The sequence below is a fragment of the Portunus trituberculatus genome, chromosome 41 (assembly GCF_017591435.1).
Source record: "Portunus trituberculatus isolate SZX2019 chromosome 41, ASM1759143v1, whole genome shotgun sequence".
Classification (NCBI taxonomy): Eukaryota; Metazoa; Arthropoda; class Malacostraca; order Decapoda; family Portunidae; genus Portunus; species Portunus trituberculatus.
In genome coordinates this window covers 19815941-19833440 of record NC_059295.1, presented here as the reverse complement: position 1 = coordinate 19833440, position 17500 = coordinate 19815941, and the positions used below count along the sequence as shown (strand labels likewise).

At 43.5% G+C, this 17500-nt stretch overlaps 1 protein-coding gene and 1 non-coding gene across 14 annotated transcripts in view; one reads left to right on the top strand and one right to left on the bottom strand.

Moving 5' to 3' along the window:
• The window catches only part of LOC123516581, a 299402-nt gene that overhangs the window by 57393 nt on the left and 224509 nt on the right, over window positions 1-17500 (bottom strand). The window lies entirely within an intron of this gene.
• Trnaw-cca lies at window positions 9528-9599 on the top strand. Its single transcript has one exon. It is a non-coding gene; the product is annotated as a tRNA-Trp (tRNA).

Genomic DNA, 17500 nt, shown 5'->3' with positions numbered 1-17500 from the left:
CCTGCCCCCACCCCCTCCAGCTCTCTCTCTCTCTCTCTCTCTCTCTCTCTCTCTCTCTCTCTCTCTCTCTCTCTCTCTCTCTCTCTCTCTCTCTCTCTCTGTCCCTCCCTCCGCCAGCCAGCAATCCAGTCCTCTAATCTTGCTGTCATTTTTTTTGTCAACGATGAGAGGGTTTTTGCCTCTTGCGATGGAGGGATAAGACTAATTGACCCTCCGTGGCTACAGCCTTCCTCGCCGCCGCTCTCAGAGGAGTGAAGAATATATCAACCTGCCCACAAGGATGACGAGGGCACCGCCTACTTATCTGCTGAAGGAATGGATGAGGAGGAAGAGAAGTGGGAGGACGAAGAGGACAAGCTACAGAAAGGAAAGGACAGGGCTCTGCTCAGGATTAGTAAGCCATACCAGATTCTTAAGGTATTGGGTAGTGAGATGAGGTTATACATAAAAGGTTCTTCTCTTCTAGTTTCTTAATTCTTGCTTGCTATGACTATTTGCCTCCATTCTTAACCTCCTTCTCTCTTTCTCTGTTTCTATCTTGTTTAAATACACATATTTTGTCGATATATAGATCCCCTTTTCATTGTAATTTTTCGATTTCTATCAGCTTCTGTTCATTCAAGTACCGGCAATCTTACTCTGTACTGTGTCAGTTATCGCCACCTCCCCTCTGTCTTCTACCTGTTTCACTTGACGTCCGCAAGGTTTCACTATTCTTTTCATTGTGATTTTTGAGTTGTACCAATTTCTGTTCATCCAAGTAATGGTCATCTTCCTCCGTTCCTTCTTAGTCGCTATCCAATTCTCCTGGAGCTTTCCCCTGCACGGTCCTGGTCTGTATAGCCTCGAGGCAGTACATTTGGTCCAAACGAGTCACTGCAATCTGCATCCTTTCAGTACTGGGATGCATTTTTACCATGAGTTTTGAGAATTATCAGATGATTTTATTTGCATTAGGAAGAGTCTATGGAGGTCGGAAGATTAATGGCCAGAGTCTTCACTATTTTAATTCCCATAAATTTCTTTAGCTGTATAAAATCACCATATAGTCAGGAGAACAAATATGAAAATGTGTCATGGTACTGAAGGGGTTAATGGTAGACATGATTCCTTTCTTAAGACTTCTATTCTTGTTTCTAATATTGCGTTTGCTTCTTTGTAGGCTTTTGTTGAAAATAAAGGCATGCAATTTGATCAAGTTGGGGCCGCCATGGTACAATGGAACCATGCGTGCTTTGGGTCCGAGGGGTCTCCAAGCGCACGGGTTCGAATCCTATTCACAGTCCGAGTGTAGGTAAAGCTTCCTCACTCGGGGCAACGGTTTCCTAGCAGGTGGGATTTGAGGTAGGAGGTACCCAAAAAAGTATCCCCTTTAGCTCATAAATCCCCCATGAAAAGCCCACATGGTATAAAAAAAAAAGTTTCCTAAGCAAGAACATGATATGTGGGAGTCATCAAGATGCATCACACTCTCGCCGTCCACCACTGTCTTCTCTAATGTCTCACCTTGCATGTCTTACGTCTAATTCATGGCTTGTCGCACCTCGTAGATCTGAATATCATACTTCACTCATTCCTTTGCGTATAATAACAATCCCGTGCACAACAAGCCCACTCTATCTGCAAGCTTAGTAGTGGTGGTGGTGGTGGTGGTTGATCTTTAAGAATCCCGTTCTGAGTGTCTAAATAACTTTGGAGGAGAAGAAGAAGGAGGAGGAAGAGGAGGAGGAGGAGAGGAGGAGGAGGAGGAGGAGGAGGAGGAGGAGGAGGAGGAGGAGGAGGAGGAGGAGGAGGAGGAGGAGGAGGAGAGGAGGAGGAGGAGGAGGAGGAGGAGGAGGAAAAGGAGGAGGAGGAGGTGGATCAAAGAAAAGAAAAGAAGTGGACTGAGAAGTTGAAGGAGAAGAATACATAAAAGTGGTTGAGGAGAAGAACAAAGAAGAAGAAAAAAAACGTAGATATGAGAGAGAGAGAGAGAGAGAGAGAGAGAGAGAGAGAGAGAGAGAGAGAGAGAGAGAGAGAGAGAGAGAGAGAGAGAGAGAGAGAGAGAGAGAATACATGAATAGCGTATCTCCTCTGATGAAAATAGTCAGGTACCGAACAGAACCAAACGAAACACACACACAAACACACACACACACACACACACACACACACACACACACACACACACACACACACACACACACACACACACCTTTCCTAATAACACGAGAGGTAATAAGAACACACACGTCTTGAGCTTCCCGTCCCTCAAAACCTCACGTGACAGAAGAATAGCATGAAAGAAGAAGACTCAATTTTCACCTGCCTCTGTTTCATCTTCCATCAGTGCATTTGCCGTATTAACGAAAATTCTCCCATCCGCCAGAAAGCCATAGAGCAGATGACACTTTTTTCCCCCAGCGTTGTGTCGTGTTCCGCTCTTTCTTATCTCCTTTTATTGCGTCTCGGAGGCAGAGGGAACACCGGGTAATGCGGAGGCGAGGTGTGAAGACAGTGAACTCGTAAATAGAAGGGTGAGAGGAAGGAAAAAAAATGAAAAAAAAGGTGTACATGAGAGAGAGAGAGAGAGAGAGAGAGAGAGAGAGAGAGAGAGAGAGAGAGAGAGAGAGAGAGAGAGAGAGAGAGAGATAACACATCTGTAAGCAGCATAACAATCAGCAGTCAGCCGCAAAAACAACCATTTCTATGCTGGAAGGAGCGCCGAGTCTCCTTGCTGGGGCCGCGGAACATATCACTGATGACAAATTTCTCATTACCGTCGTACCTGCGTCTGTCTTCACATACTAAGGCCAAGGGACGAGCTGCCTGTTGCCTGCTAGATAGATGTTGATTGATGCTGCGTTATTCCACTCGAGGTACCTGTGCAAGGCGGAACAGAGCCTCCTTGTGACGCGAATTTGTTAAGAGATGCTGTGTTTTCAAGGTGGTCACCCTCTTAACTCCTTCACTACCATGACGGGTTTCCATATTCATTCCTCTTACTATATGATTTTACACAGCTTCAGAAACTTGTGTGAGGGGGATTGAAATAGTGAAGACTGTGGCCATTAATTTTCTGATGTCAATAGACCTTTCCTAATGTCAATAAAATAGTCTAATCGTACACAAATCTCAAGGTAAAAATGTGTTCCAGTATTGAAGGGGGTTAATGTCTTCGCTGTCCCGCCTCGCCACTGCCAGCTCATCACCCGCCATCGAGGAACCACGAGTAAGCAGAAGGAATGCGCACGCTTCTCCATGGTAGGTATTCTTGTATATAGGGTGTAACACAACAGGAAGGCATTACGTTACTATGACCTCCCTAACATCTTATTGCTTATTGTCACTTCTCCTGTTATTGCTTGCATTACTCTTTTTCCTCTGTGCGTCCTCCAAGCGTTTTCATATTCTGTAGATACCATTCTTAGGTCAACAAACGCACAAATCTCCCTCTAAAACATGAAAAAGGCCGATAAAGATGCTTTCTCGTTACTATCTATGTCCTAATAAGTCATTTTATTATCGTTACTACCTCCATCATGGTTGCATTCGTCTCCCATGTGCAAGATATAATGTTTCTATTTTCAGTAGACACTATATTTAGATTAACAAACGTGTAATAAACGAATACTGCTAAGTAATTATGATTTCCTTAACAAGTCACTGAGTATTATCAATGTTCCCAGCATTTTTCTAAGCTTTCTCTCGTCAGTAAGTACCATTTCTCTCACTGGACGTGCAAGTTCCCTAAAAGAGTCCCCTCCGTCACACGTGCACAATGTAAGGAGGCGAACACATCACCGTCACCCCTCTGTTCCGTCACGGTTTAACGCTGTAATGAAGCTGCGACGTGTCTCCGTCTTCCGTGCGTCTCAGTGATCCTCAAGTCACAGCGGCGCTCATCCCTTCCTCACTCCAGCTCCGGGAATACACACAAAACTGTAGCGGCAGCAGACACAATCATGGCGTCACTTCCCTTGTCGCCGCGTGTTGTATTACCTGAGCGAGGCGAGGAATGCGTCACCTGGGAACACCTGAGGGCGGGGTAATAACACGGCTTCATCTTGTCGCCCCTCAGACCAACAAGTGTCGAGTCAAGGTGACAAGTTACTTTTCCACCAAGGCTGCGATAGACTGAGCGCCTCGTCTCGTCACTGTCCAAGAAGTCCACGTCCTGTCTTGTCCGCCCGTCACCCACCCGTCTGTCCGCTGCCAAAACCGTCCCACTTCTTTCTTCCCGTCCTTTTCCTTGCTTTTAATCCATTACTAACGTCGAAATTTACCGGTGTTACTTTATTACTTAATCAGCGAGAGGACACACAAAAACGTAAATTGTGCCTGGGTGAGAGGTGCAAGAAGAGGCGAGGCGGAGGTGCAAGAGAAGTGGGTGAGGGGGAAGGAGGAAGGGGGAGGACACGGGACAGAGGACACGGGACACGGGGAGGATGAAAGAAAAGTCGGTAATTTTTGTCTCATCTTAATTTGAGGTGCTTTTTCCAGGACGCCAAGGTAATGTTCTGGCCGTGTCGTCAAGGAAAGTGTTGTGGTTTTAACGACGACCTTTTTCTCTCTCTTTCTCTCCCTTTTTTTTTCTTTCATTATTACCTGAGGCGACGGTCAAGTCTGGCGGCATTAATGAAGTTGTCTGTTACCTGGTCGACCAAGGGAGAGGTGGCGTCGCTGCTGCTCCCGCCTCTCTCAAGTGTCTATTTTTGCCTGCCTTTCCTTCCTCTCCCTCCGATAACAGAGCCTTCTAAGCACCATCAGCCACCACCACTAGACACCGAGGAGCTAATGCCACTGGGGGGAAGAGTAGAAGAGGAGAACCAAAGGAGGAGGACGACGAGAAGGAGAACAGTTAATTTGGTTCTAAGCCTCCATCAACCACGAGCACTAGATGTTCTGGTAAAAGGAAAGAGACAAGGTTAGAAAAGAAGAGAATGAGTAGAAAAGGAAGAGAAAATCATGTTATTTTTTAGTCTTTGCCATCCATGACTTCTAGAAACCAAGTAACTAATGTCCAGGGTGAGAAAAAAAGAGAAAGAGAAGAAAAGGAAGAGAAAATCATGTTTTTTTAGTCTTTGCCAGCCATGACAACTAAGAACCGTATAGCTGATCTCCTAGTAGCAGGAAGGAATAGGGACGGAAAAATGTGAAAGATAACGAGCAGGGAAGGAGAAGAAAGAGCATAGTTCATGTTATCCTTAACCTTCATCGGTCACCACTACGAGAAATCCAGAAACTCGTGTGACTGCAAGAAAAAAAATACAAAAAAGAGAAAGAAGACTGAAAAAGACAACTGACGATGAAAAAAGTGGGGGAGAGGAGGTGAGTCCATGTTACCCTCGACCAGAATTCACTACTTTCATGCACTTCGATCCTCTTTCCCTCCAGTGTTCTTCCAATGACCGCCGCTCCTTCCTTTCCACATAATCGGCAAGAATCCTCCCGCAGTGAGCAGCAAGAAGAGGAAAAGAGGAGAGGAGAGGAACCAGATGCGAAATGGCGTTCAGAAAAGGAAATTAAGCCGTCATTCAATTTATTATCATTATTTTCACAGCTTGATCTTCTACGTGAGAGAGCGACAAACCGAGAACGAGAGCGAGAGAGAGAGAGAGAGAGAGAGAGAGAGAGAGAGAGAGAGAGAGAGAGAGAGAGAGAGAGAGAGAGAGAGAGAGAGAGACGTATATATAGGATTAAGCCACTTCCCAAATTTGTTGAGACTTTGAGAACAAGGCAAGGAAGGTCAAGGCATCGGCTGTGATCTGGCGAGGAACAGGAGAGGCAAGCCAGGTGACAGTGATGAAGGTAGACAAAGGTGCTAAGGTGACGTGAGGTTAAAAGTTTTGCACTGTACGTCAAAATTGGAGATCATGAATAGCAAAAAAAAAAAAAAAAAAAAAAAATTGTACTGAGGAGAAGGAGGAGGTGGAGGAGGAGGAGGAGGAGGGGGAGGGGAGGAGGAGGAGGAGGAGGAGGAGGAGGAGGAGGAGGAGGAGGAGGAGGAGGAGGAGGAAGAGGAAAAGGAGAACAGCTTAAGAAATGAAGATGAGACTGGTTTCTGAGAATATTACGTCAACGCCACCAGCAAGGAAGTGAGGAGAGAGAGAGAGAGAGAGAGAGAGAGAGAGAGAGAGAGAGAGAGAGAGAGAGAGAGAGAGAGAGAGGATGGAGTTGCGGTCAAGCCAAAGGGAGGAACGACGAGAAAAGAAAAGCCACAGCAGTACCACTAACGGCCCCCTGACGAGGTAGCAAGCCGCGAGGAGCCGCCGCACCCTCACAGGAAGCTTGGAATTGCCTCTTGCGGGGGGCTTCTGAGTACGACTTGAACTGAAGAAGGAGTTTGAAGAGACCCTAAGATGATTTAGTGGCTCTGAGATGCGCGGCACTTCCTTTCCGTCTCCAGCCAACCGTGCCGCCGCAGCCAAGTCAACGTATTCACTACAACTCAATTCTGGAGGTTCATTCACTCTTCATTATCATAAAGGAGTCTGTGGTAATGGGAGTAATGCATAGGGAAATGCCACTACGTGTGTTATTTTTGCGTCAAGGCAAGTATCCCGTGTTGCTTTGATACGTTATAAGTTAGGGGACACTTTCCTGTGAATGGGACGGACTGGCTGACAGCTTTATTATGAATGGAAGCGAGTTACTGATTACATTACTTGACCGCGAAAGAAAATACAGTGTAGCTTTGATGAATTGCTATTTAGATGATGGACGGTATTCAACACTAATCTAAAGCAAGTGTCTATTCTAGCTTACATCATAAACAAGATTAATGGAAACACTTTAATACATCAGCGTGGAAGAAAACTCCTTGTAACTTCGGCAAATTACTATTAGGAGGATGAAGCTAACTGGACAAGAACAGATAACAGTTGTCTATTCAACTTTATATCAAGAACAAAAGAGATGAGAACCATTATGTGCATTACTTGACCGTGAAGGAAACCACCGTGTCTAACTTTGATGAAAACTAGTTAGATGATGGAAAAAGAAATGAAGTGGACTCTAAACTAAATGTACATGCAACAAGATAAATGACAACGACACCGCTACACCACTTCAATGTGAGAGAAGAAAGAAAAACAACATCTTAGCTTTGACAAATTACTGGTTAGATGATGGAAACAATAATAAATAAGTAACAGGACAAGAAATCTTTATATATCATCCTTATATAGAGAACAAAATTAAACGATTATACATTTCTTTAGCGTGGAAGAAAGCACCATGTGAAACCTTGATAAATCACTAGTTGGATGACGAGAAAAAAAAACACTAACAGAACTAGAATGCATCAGTAATCATGTTGGTGGTGCTTCAGTAATCATGTTGGTGCTGAGTCAACAGGGAGCTTTAAAGAAAGAGTAGACAAATTTATGAGTGGTAATGGTAGATGGAATTAGGTAGTTTTGTTCATACAGGGACTGCCTCGTGTAAGCCTGAGAGTCTCTTGCAGCTTCCCTCATTTCCTGTGTCGGTAAAGCAACTGTCCATCTAACTTAATATCTCGAATAAAAAAAACAACAACACTTCATTAGAATACTGAGAAAGAAAACAAAGAAGAAAACACACACACACACACACACACACACACACACACACACACACACACACACACACACACACACACGTTACCTTAAATAAACCCTGGTCAGACGGTAATAAGAGCTGAGATGAACTAGAACGCAGCCTGCCAAACTTCACCACGAGCGAAAACACAGCGTGGTGCCTCTCCTCTCCAACCGAACAAGAATCACTAACTTACTCCATCCACTACATGTTCAGATAATAAAAAAAAAAAAAAATAATAACGTACAGAGGAGAATGCACCTTGCCAAACTTCATTACGAGAGAACACAAAGTACAACGCCTTCCCCATCAAGCAAAGCACCTCCTCATTTAACCTTCATTAATATATATCATGCATTACCTGTTCAGACGATAAAAAAGGTGAAATATAGACTAAAACGAAAAGAAAACACGGCACCTCTACCATCAAACACAACACTTTCCTATCAAGAACAACAACTCTTTCACCATGCTTCACTAAATTAACTGGATGCACTAGTCGCCCAGAAAGAGAACGTAAGTATAGACTAGAACGCACCCTGTCAAACTCCATCGCATGAGAACCAACACAAAACAACGCCTCCAGAATTAAGAACAACACTCCCCACAATGAAGAACACCATACCTGTTCTCTCAAGCATCACTAATCTCGTCCATGCACAACCTGTTCTAACGCGTCTGGATGGGTGTACAGTGATATAGGGAAGTGCACGCATTACCAGTACAACCCAGCAGGAAATCTTGACGTAAGTAGTTATCCTAAATTTCACGCGCGGGTAATTTCAGGTATTATAAGCAAGTGGCGGAGTGATCTGAGTGGTGGGATGCGAGTGGCGGTGAGTCCAGGCGCACCTTCTCCATCTTGTCATAAAAATTTAGCGTGAACTTCCTTCCTTCCCTGATGAAGGTATTCTTTGTTTCACGCCGCGTTAATTTTATGTATTCTAAGTACAGGACGGAGGCAACGGGTAATTTCCTTTTTTTAAGTTAGACTAGACGCCCCAGATAATAATGTTGTCAGCTCTCTCTCTCTCTCTCTCTCTCTCTCTCTCTCTCTCTCTCTCTCTCTCTCTCTCTCTCTCTCTCTCTCTCTTGCTCTCAAAATATGATGGTTTTTTTTACAGTTTCAAAGAGCTTTCGTATTTTTTTTTTTATCGAAGAAAATAATTTACTGGAAGTCAAAGAGAAAAAAAAAAGGAAAAGAAAAAATACAGTATACATATAAACCACACACACACACACACACACACACACACACACACACACACACACACACACACACACACACACACACACACACACACACACAAGATAAACAGATACAGTGCTGCTTACTCTTTCCTTTATACTCCTTTGTATTGCACTAAACATGTTACCTCGACTCTTTATAAGCGTTCCCAGCACCACCTCTCAAGGCCTCACAGACCCTCACCCCGTCCCTGAAAACACCCTTCATCAGTTCCTCCCCACTCGCATGACGGTCATTCACCACCACCACCATCTCACGTACCCTAGACAACGCACACGTCTCCCTCCTTGCCTCCCTACCATGTACCCACGGCATAAACAATAAACACAGTGCAGCTCCCATGTATAAGTGTGCTCCTAGACCTTCCCCTTTATTATGTTAGAAGGTTGTTATTATTATTATTATTATTTTTTTTATGTTATTTTTTGGGTCGTTTAGTTATTTGGTGTTAGAAGAAAAAGACAAATAATAATGATAAGAAGAAGACAAAGGAGGAAAGAATAAGAGAAAGACGATGAAAACGAAAAGGAAAAAGAAAAGGAGAGACCGAAGACAAAAAAGAAGAAGAAGAAGAAGAAGAAGAAGAAGAAGAAGAAGAAGAAGAAGAAGAAGAAGAAGAAGAAGAAGAAGAAGAAGAAGAAGAAGAAGAAGAAGAAGAAGAAGAAGAAGAAGAAGAAGAAGAAGAAGAAGAAGAAGAAGAAGAAGGCTTAATTTCCGTGGCCTCGTGGCGCAATGGTAGCGCGTCTGACTCCAGATCAGAAGGCTGGGTGTTCGAGTCACTCCGGGGTCATCGCCACTTTTTTTTATTTTGTCTGTCGTCTCCCTCTCCTCTCTCTCTCAATTACTCACTCACTCACTCACTCACACACTCTCTCTCTCTCTCTCTCTCTCTCTCTCTCTCTCTCTCTCTCTCTCTCTCTCTCTCTCTCTCTCTCTCTCTCTCTCTCTCTCTCTCTCTCTCTCTCTCTCTCTCTCTCTCTCTCTCTCTCTCTCTCTCTCTCTCTCTCTCTCTCTCTCTCTCTCTCTCTCTCTCTCTCTCTCTCTCTCTCTCTCTCTCTCTCTCTCTCTCTCTCTCTCTCTCTCTCTCTCTCTCTCTCTCTCTCTCTCCATGGACGTTAGGAGTCTCTAAATAACCTTGTTCCCGCCTCTCGTGACAGGTAATGACGAGCCAGACCCTCCTGCACCGCCTCAGGCTCCACCACCACCACCACCACCATCACCACCACCACCACCACCATCACCACCACCGGCGCCGCATCCACAGCCATTAGCACTATCATGACCACCATCATCACAAGTATTGCCTCCTCCACCACCACCACCATCAACACCATCTTCACCACCACCACCACCACCATCACCACCACTATCACTATCGTCAACATCAGTTTTAGTTATTATCATTACTACCAACACCGTAGCGACTTTCCTTCTTAGCATTTTATTCATCACTATCTGTTATTATATATATGTACTGTATATACGTTAACTATTATCACATTTCACTATATATACTGTATCTATCTTCACTATCACCATTAAGAAGGTCACAAATACATCTTTCCACCATCACCATCACCATCATCATTCTTCCATTTCTTACATCTATCTTCTCCACATCCTCACCACCACCACCACCACTACATTCCCCCATACAAAGGAGTGATTTTCTTTATTTCTCCGTCTCATCCTCGTCTTTTGTGTGTCTGTGTCAACCTTTACGAGAAACAATTCCATGACATTTTAATAGGATGCCCTGTTTTCTCTCTCTCTCTCTCTCTCTCTCTGGTTTTATAGGATACTTATTTAGCCCCTTAGTTGCTGCAGTTCATGAATAGCAAAGTGGGTTTCATCTCGTTTCGGTAACACGTTCGAGTCTTTTACGGTAACTCGCCTGAAGTTAAAAGACGGAAAAAAACAGAAGAAAAAAGATTACAAGACAAGACAAGAGAGGAGAGGAGAGGAGGAAGAAATTATGAAAACAAACGCAAACTTTAGAATGATGGTAAGGAAAGGACAAGTGTGGTTGAATAATGAATGAATGAAGGAGAGAATAAAGGACAGAGAATAATGAAAAAAATAAAATCAATAATAGCTGAAAAATTACCGAAATATATAAACTAAGGGAAAGAAAGAAAAGTACAAAGCAAAAAGAAGTTATAACGAGACTGTAAAAAAAAAAAAAGATGGAAACCGACTGGAAATCATGAACAAAGAAAAGATTAGGAAAAATGAAAAAAATGCAAAAGCTATATACTAGAGTCCTTAAAACACGAGCACACACACACACACACACACACACACACACACACACACACACACACACACACACACACACACACACACACACAAACAGAGGAAACCCGTTAAGAATTTTACCTCCCAGAGAGAGAGAGAGAGAGAGAGAGAGAGAGAGAGAGAGAGAGATTATTATTCACCTCCAATACAGGTCTTCCGTCTCTTTCTCCCTGGAGCGGCCGCCGAGAACCATCCCGCCTCACTCCTCAATGGGACTTCATTCGTCTCTGTCTTGTCTATTATTGACTTCTTATCGCATATCGGATTCCGTCATTTATTACTCTAAATGATTACTTCCATTCCTTTTTTAAAATGGAGTTGCGGTCTCTTAAGCTTTATAAAGGAACAAAGGCTGGGAGGCTCCGGGGAATACACATGAGAATACGGTAGTGTTTCTGAGGGTACTTTGACACAGGAATGATCAATGGTTACTAAACTTTGATTCAGGAATGGTGAAGAGAAAAGGAGAGTTTTGTCCAGGGTGAGTTTATAGCTATAGGCGTGTTTGGACATCTGGGTTGATGGGAAGATACACAAAAGACGTACGTTTAAGAAAAGACATTTAAAGGCACAGTAAAACAACTATAAGACAGTAAATTTGTATTCAGTAATTGTGGGGAGGAAAGTTTTTTACTGAGGGAAGTTTATAACAAAAAGAGTTTAGATGGTCAGAGCGATGGGCAGACACACAACAAACGCACGTTAAAGGAAAAGCAATTAAAAGCACCGTAAAAAAAAAAAACTATACGGCATCCTTGCAAGGCTTTACCGACCTTCCTATAAGAGGACATACAGTTAGACCATTAAGGTGTACGCCGGTCGCATACAATCGCGTATATCATGTTGCTCCAAGGCAGAATCATTAAGGAAAAATAAGTGAGGTAATTTGCAGGATAAGAAACATCCTTGTAAGGCAACTGGGAGCGTCCGTATAGAGAGCCTTACAGTTAAACCATTATCTTGTACGCTCGTCGCATATAACCGCGTAAATCATGCTGCTCCTAGGCAAAAAATCATTAAGGAAAAATAGTGAGGTACTTCGGAGGATAAATGTGACACTGTACAGCCGGGGACGGAGACACAGCACAGGCCTGCCCGCCACACCGCCGCCGCCGCCGCCAGCCCACAGCACGGCAGCACGGGACGACACGCACCTCACTTGGCCTGGGAGTGATGGCGGCCTCACTTCATCCAACAGGCACAGAAATCACCTTTAATTATCCCGCCTGAGACGCATACAAGTGGGCTTCATTAGGACAAGCACTTCTGCCGGCGTCCTTGAGGGCACGCAGCGGTCACCCTCGTACATTCTTCGCTTCCTTCCTCCTCCTCAGCGCTGCCTTAATGAAGACTAGTTAGGCAATGAGTTCTGACGTTATTTGCTTCATTACAGTTTTTTTTCTGTATTTTTTTCTCCTAACACGTAATAAACGACTTTGGTTATCTATTTATTGTCTTTTTTTGCGCGTGTGATCTATTTAGTTATTGTACTCTTAGCCAGTGGGTGTTTTGATTAACTACTGACTTATACTCGGTAAAAAAAAGGGTTATAAAAAGTTGTTTAGTAGGAAGTTTACTCTATCTTCTCTCCCTCATCTTTTCACCTACGTAGATTACAAAAGCACGAATTTATATTTATTTCCATCGTAAACATCACACACACACACACACACACACACACACACACAGAGCAGCAGTGGCGGTATTAGGTGGTGGTGGTGATGGTGGTGGTGGTGGTGGTGGTAAAATTAGTGTTGATTAGTGATGATAGCCAGAAAGAAAAAGGGAGTAAAAGGAAGAGGAAAAAGAAAAACAGGAGGAGGAGAAGGAGGAGGAAAAGGAGGAGGAGGAAGAGAAATAAGAGGAGGAAAAAGAGAAGAAGGAGAAGGAGGAGGACGTAGACTAACTAGCATTCTTCTTATAAGTCCAAGGCATCGAGAAAGACTTCCCTTCCTAAGACACAAAATAAACTAAACAAATAAATAAAAAACATTGCAATACGCTAAACATGTTTTACAATGTCAGTCGCATGTCTAAAAGCTCTCTCTCTCTCTCTCTCTCTCTCTCTCTCTCTCTCTCTCTCTCTCTCTCTGGGTTGCGTGCGTAAGAAAAATGACGCCACATTAATAATAGGTCTAACCTGCTATCAATTGCCTTCGCGATAAAACGAGAGGCGCTTGCGGCTTGGAGGGAGGGAGGGAGGGAGAGAAGGAGGTGTGGGTGGAGGGAGGGAGGGAGAGGGAGGGAGGGAGGGAGGGAAAGATGGGTGGAGCGAAAGGTAAGGTGGAAGAAGGGAGGGAATGAAAAGACAGAAGGAAAGAAGGGAGGGGTAGAGGGGAGGGTAAAGGGGCTGGGTGTGGGAGGGTGTGGAATGAATTGTGTGAAATGATTGGAAAAGGGTATGGTAAGAGAGAGAGAGAGAGAGAGAGAGAGAGAGAGAGAGAGAGAGAGAGAGAGAGAGAGAGAGAGAGAGAGAGAGTATCCATTAGGTTAGATATAAGAAAAAAATATGAAATGCAACTCCTCCTCTCTCTCCCTCCTCCCCTCTCTCTCTCTCTCTATCTCTCTCTCGTGGCAGGAAGAGCAATGGAGGGCGAAGGAAAGGTGAAAATGGATAATTACCTGTAATAATATCGCCTGTGCACTTCCATCCTCTCACTCTTCACCTGTCCTCTCTCTGTTTCTCTAATTGTCTTCCATATGTACTCACCTTCCTCTCCTTCTCGTCAACATACCTGCTTCTCTCCTTCCTCTATTTCCTCCACTCCCTCTCACCTAGCAGCTTTATTTCTCTCCCTTTCTCTCCCTCCCTCTACTTCTTCCTCCTCTCTCTTTCACATTACATCTTATTCCGTGTTCATTTTCTCTGTCTCTGTGTCTTTTTGTCTGTCTGTCTGTCTGTCTCTCTCTCTCTACTATTATTCCGTATTGATTTCTCCTTTTCTCTCTTTCGTTTTCTCTTCTTACTTTGCTTTCTTGTATATTTTCTTCTTTTTATTTCATCTACTTATTTTTCTAACTTTTCTTTCTTTTCTTTCCTTCCTATTTTTCAACTTCATTTACTCTTCAATTTTGCGTCTTATTCCTTCTCTTTTCTCAGTTTCTTCCATACCTTTCTTTTTATCCTTTCCATCTTCCTTCCTCTTTCACTCTCAATTTATTTTATTTTCCTCTCAAGCGTCTTATTTTCCTTCCGTTTTCCTCCCTTCATACCTTTCTACCTGTCTTCATATCTCCCATACATCTTTCTTCCGCTTCTCTCTCTCTCTCTCTTTCCCCTCGGTCTCTCTCCCTCTCGCTCCCTCTCTACTTGATTTCCCAGCCTCTCTCTCTCTCTCTCTCTCTCTCTCTCTCTCTCCTCTCCTCTCCTTCCTTCCTTCCTCTATACATTCATTCATAACGCATTACGCTCTTCTCACTAAATCATCTCTTACCTCCTCTCCTCCCCCTCCTCTCCTCTCCAAATTGCTTCCCTCCCCTTCTTCCTCCCTCCCTCTCTCCCTCTCTTTCTCCCCATCTCCTCCCTCTTCTTTTTTCTGCTTGTCCTCTTCCTCCATTTCTTTCGCTTCCTCATCCTCGTCCTGTTTTGAACAAGAGTGTGGTATTTCTGTCCTTCATTGTATCGTTACTGCATTTTATCATTTTCCTAACTTCCTTTGTGTTTTCCCCATCATTTATCCTTGTTGCTTCGCTGCTTCCTCCAGCTTTTGCTTCTTCGTTTCCCCTAGTATGGTTTTTTTTTTCTCTCTTACTCCAGCTTCCTCTTCTTCTTCTTCTTCTTCCTCTTGTAGTCTTTCTCTCTTCCTTCCCCCCTCCACCTCTTCTTCCTCCTGTTTCCTTGCTCCCCTCCTCTCTCAGCTTCCGGAGTTGCAGACAGTATGGGTTACGTACATATAAATTTCATCATTACTTGGACACAACAACGATATATGACCATTTTCCTCCTCAACCTCCTGCTTCTGCTCCTCCTCCTCCTCTTCTTCTTCTTCTTCTTCTTCTCTCTTCCTCCTCCTCCTCCTCCTCCTCCTTCTTCTCCTTCTTTGAAATGTTCTGTCTTTATATCTTCACCTGGATTTGATTTTCTTTGTTACATTCATGATTTATCTGTTTGTTTGTGTGAGTGTATGGTTGTGTGGTTCTCTCTCTCTCTCTCTCTCTCTCTCTCTCTCTCTCTCTCTCTCTCTCCTCTATTCCTTCTCTATTCCTTCCTCCTTCTAGCCTTCTTCCTCTTTCTCCTCCCATCAATCTTCTTCAAAATATAACCTCCTCCTTGCTCTACGTCCTTCACCTCTCTTCAAAATACATGCCTCTTCATTCTCTCCCCTCCTCCTCTTCTTCCCTCACTCCCTCCCTCCCTCCCTCCCTCCTCCCTTCTCTTTCTCTCTTCTTGTTCTTCTTCTTCGTTACTTTCTTCATCCTTCTCTTCTTCACCGCTATGCATCTGTTACACATTCGTCACGTGACATCTATTGCTGTTGTTGTTGTTATTGTTGTTGTTGTTTTCTTATTCTTTCTTTTTCCTCGTTTTTCCTTTTCTTCCTTCCTCTCTCATCCCACTTCTCTCCATTTCCTTCGCCAGTTTCCCTCCCTTCTTTCCTCTCTTCTCTATTACTCTCTTCCATCTAATGTCTGTATTTCAACGCAGAGAGAGAGAGAGAGAGAGAGAGAGAGAGAGAGAGAGAGAGAGAGAGAGAGAGAGAGAGAGAGAGAGAGAGAGAGAGAGAGAGAGAGAGAGAGAGAGAGAGAGAGAGAGAGAGAGAGAGAGAGAGAGAAGAGAATATGTAGAAGAGAAAAGAGATGAGAAGCACTGTCATGAACAACAACAACAACAACAACAACAACAACAACAACAACAACAACAACAACAACAACAACGTAAGATAGAGGTTAATTAATGGTACATCAAATCCAGTTTTATGATTAAGTGAACTCATTATCATTCTTTGTGATGATTAATGATGATGATGATGATGATGATGATGATGATGATGGTGGTGGTGGTGGTGGTGGTGGTGGTGGTGGTGGTGATGGGTTAAGTACTACTCGTCTCCCTTCCCGGATATCCCTTTCTCCCCTATATCCTCCCTAGTCTCCCCTACTTCTTCCTTCCTTCTTTTTTTTCATCTTCCTCCTCCTCCTCCTCCTCCTCCCCATCATCATCATCATCTCTTTCCTTCTCTTCCTTCTTTTCCTCCTCATCATCATCTCCCTCCACTTTTCTGCTGCATTTACCATTTACTCTCTCTCTCTCTCTCTCTCTCTCTCTCTCTCTCTCTCTCTCTCTCTCTCTCTCTCTCTCATTTCTCTTCTCATTTCTTCATCTTCCTTATTCTCCTTCTTTTCCTCCTCCTTCTCCTCCCTCCAAAGTTGCTATTCATCACAATTATTATTTATTACTTGCTCTATATTTTTTTTTCACTCCTATTCTCTCTCTTATTCTCTCTTTACTCTCGCTTACTCCTCTCACTCTCATTTTATTCCTTTTTCCTTTCACATATTCTGATTCTTTCGCTTTTCATTCCTGTTCTCTTTCCTCTTCTCTTCTTTCATACTCGCACGCTCTCTCTCTCTCTCTCTCTCTCTCTCTCTCTCTCTCTCTCTCTCTCTCTCTCTCTCTCTCTTATTCATCCGCAAATATCAAAATAAAACACTAATACAAAAGAAACTCAAACAATCGTGATTCAAATAAAAAAAAAAAGAATAACTAAAAAGAAACGAGAGAGATACATCAACACCACCACAAAAAACGCGGCGTTGGAGGTTTTTCCCTGACAAAAAAATGACCAACGTGCCAAAAAACTCGACATTTTTAGGGTAAATAAGCGTCATTTTCAATTCCTGAGGTAAATTTGGGTTCTTTCCTGGCCGCGACAACCACCCAAAGTGTGAACTGCTGACCACGTCCACTTAACACTCTATTATGATGTGTTGGGGACCTGGGGAGGGACCTGGGGAGGGAGGAGGAGGAGGAGGAGGAGGAGGAGGAGGAGGAGGAGGAGGAGGAGGAGGAGGAGGATGTGTGACGATGTAATGAGTTAAGATTGAAGGTTAAGAGAGCATTTTGAAACATACCTATCTCCTCTCTTCTCTCTCTCTCTCTCTCTCTCTCTCTCTCTCTCTCTCTCTCTCTTTCTCTGGAATTGAAGAAAACGGACCAGATTTTCCTTTCCTGCTTCCTGCCAATCGAGTCTTCCTGGCTTAGTCTCGCTCTGCCTTCCACGTATGATCTGTTATTGATTCATGTTTCTCCTTCTTGCCATTCTTTCTTTTATCTCTCTTCTTGCCTTCTTTCGTTTATCTTTCTTCTTGTTTTCTTTCATTTTCCTTTTGCTTTCTCTCGATTCTATTTCTTGTTCCTTTCTTTCGTTTCTTCTTGTTTTCTTTCGTTTTTTC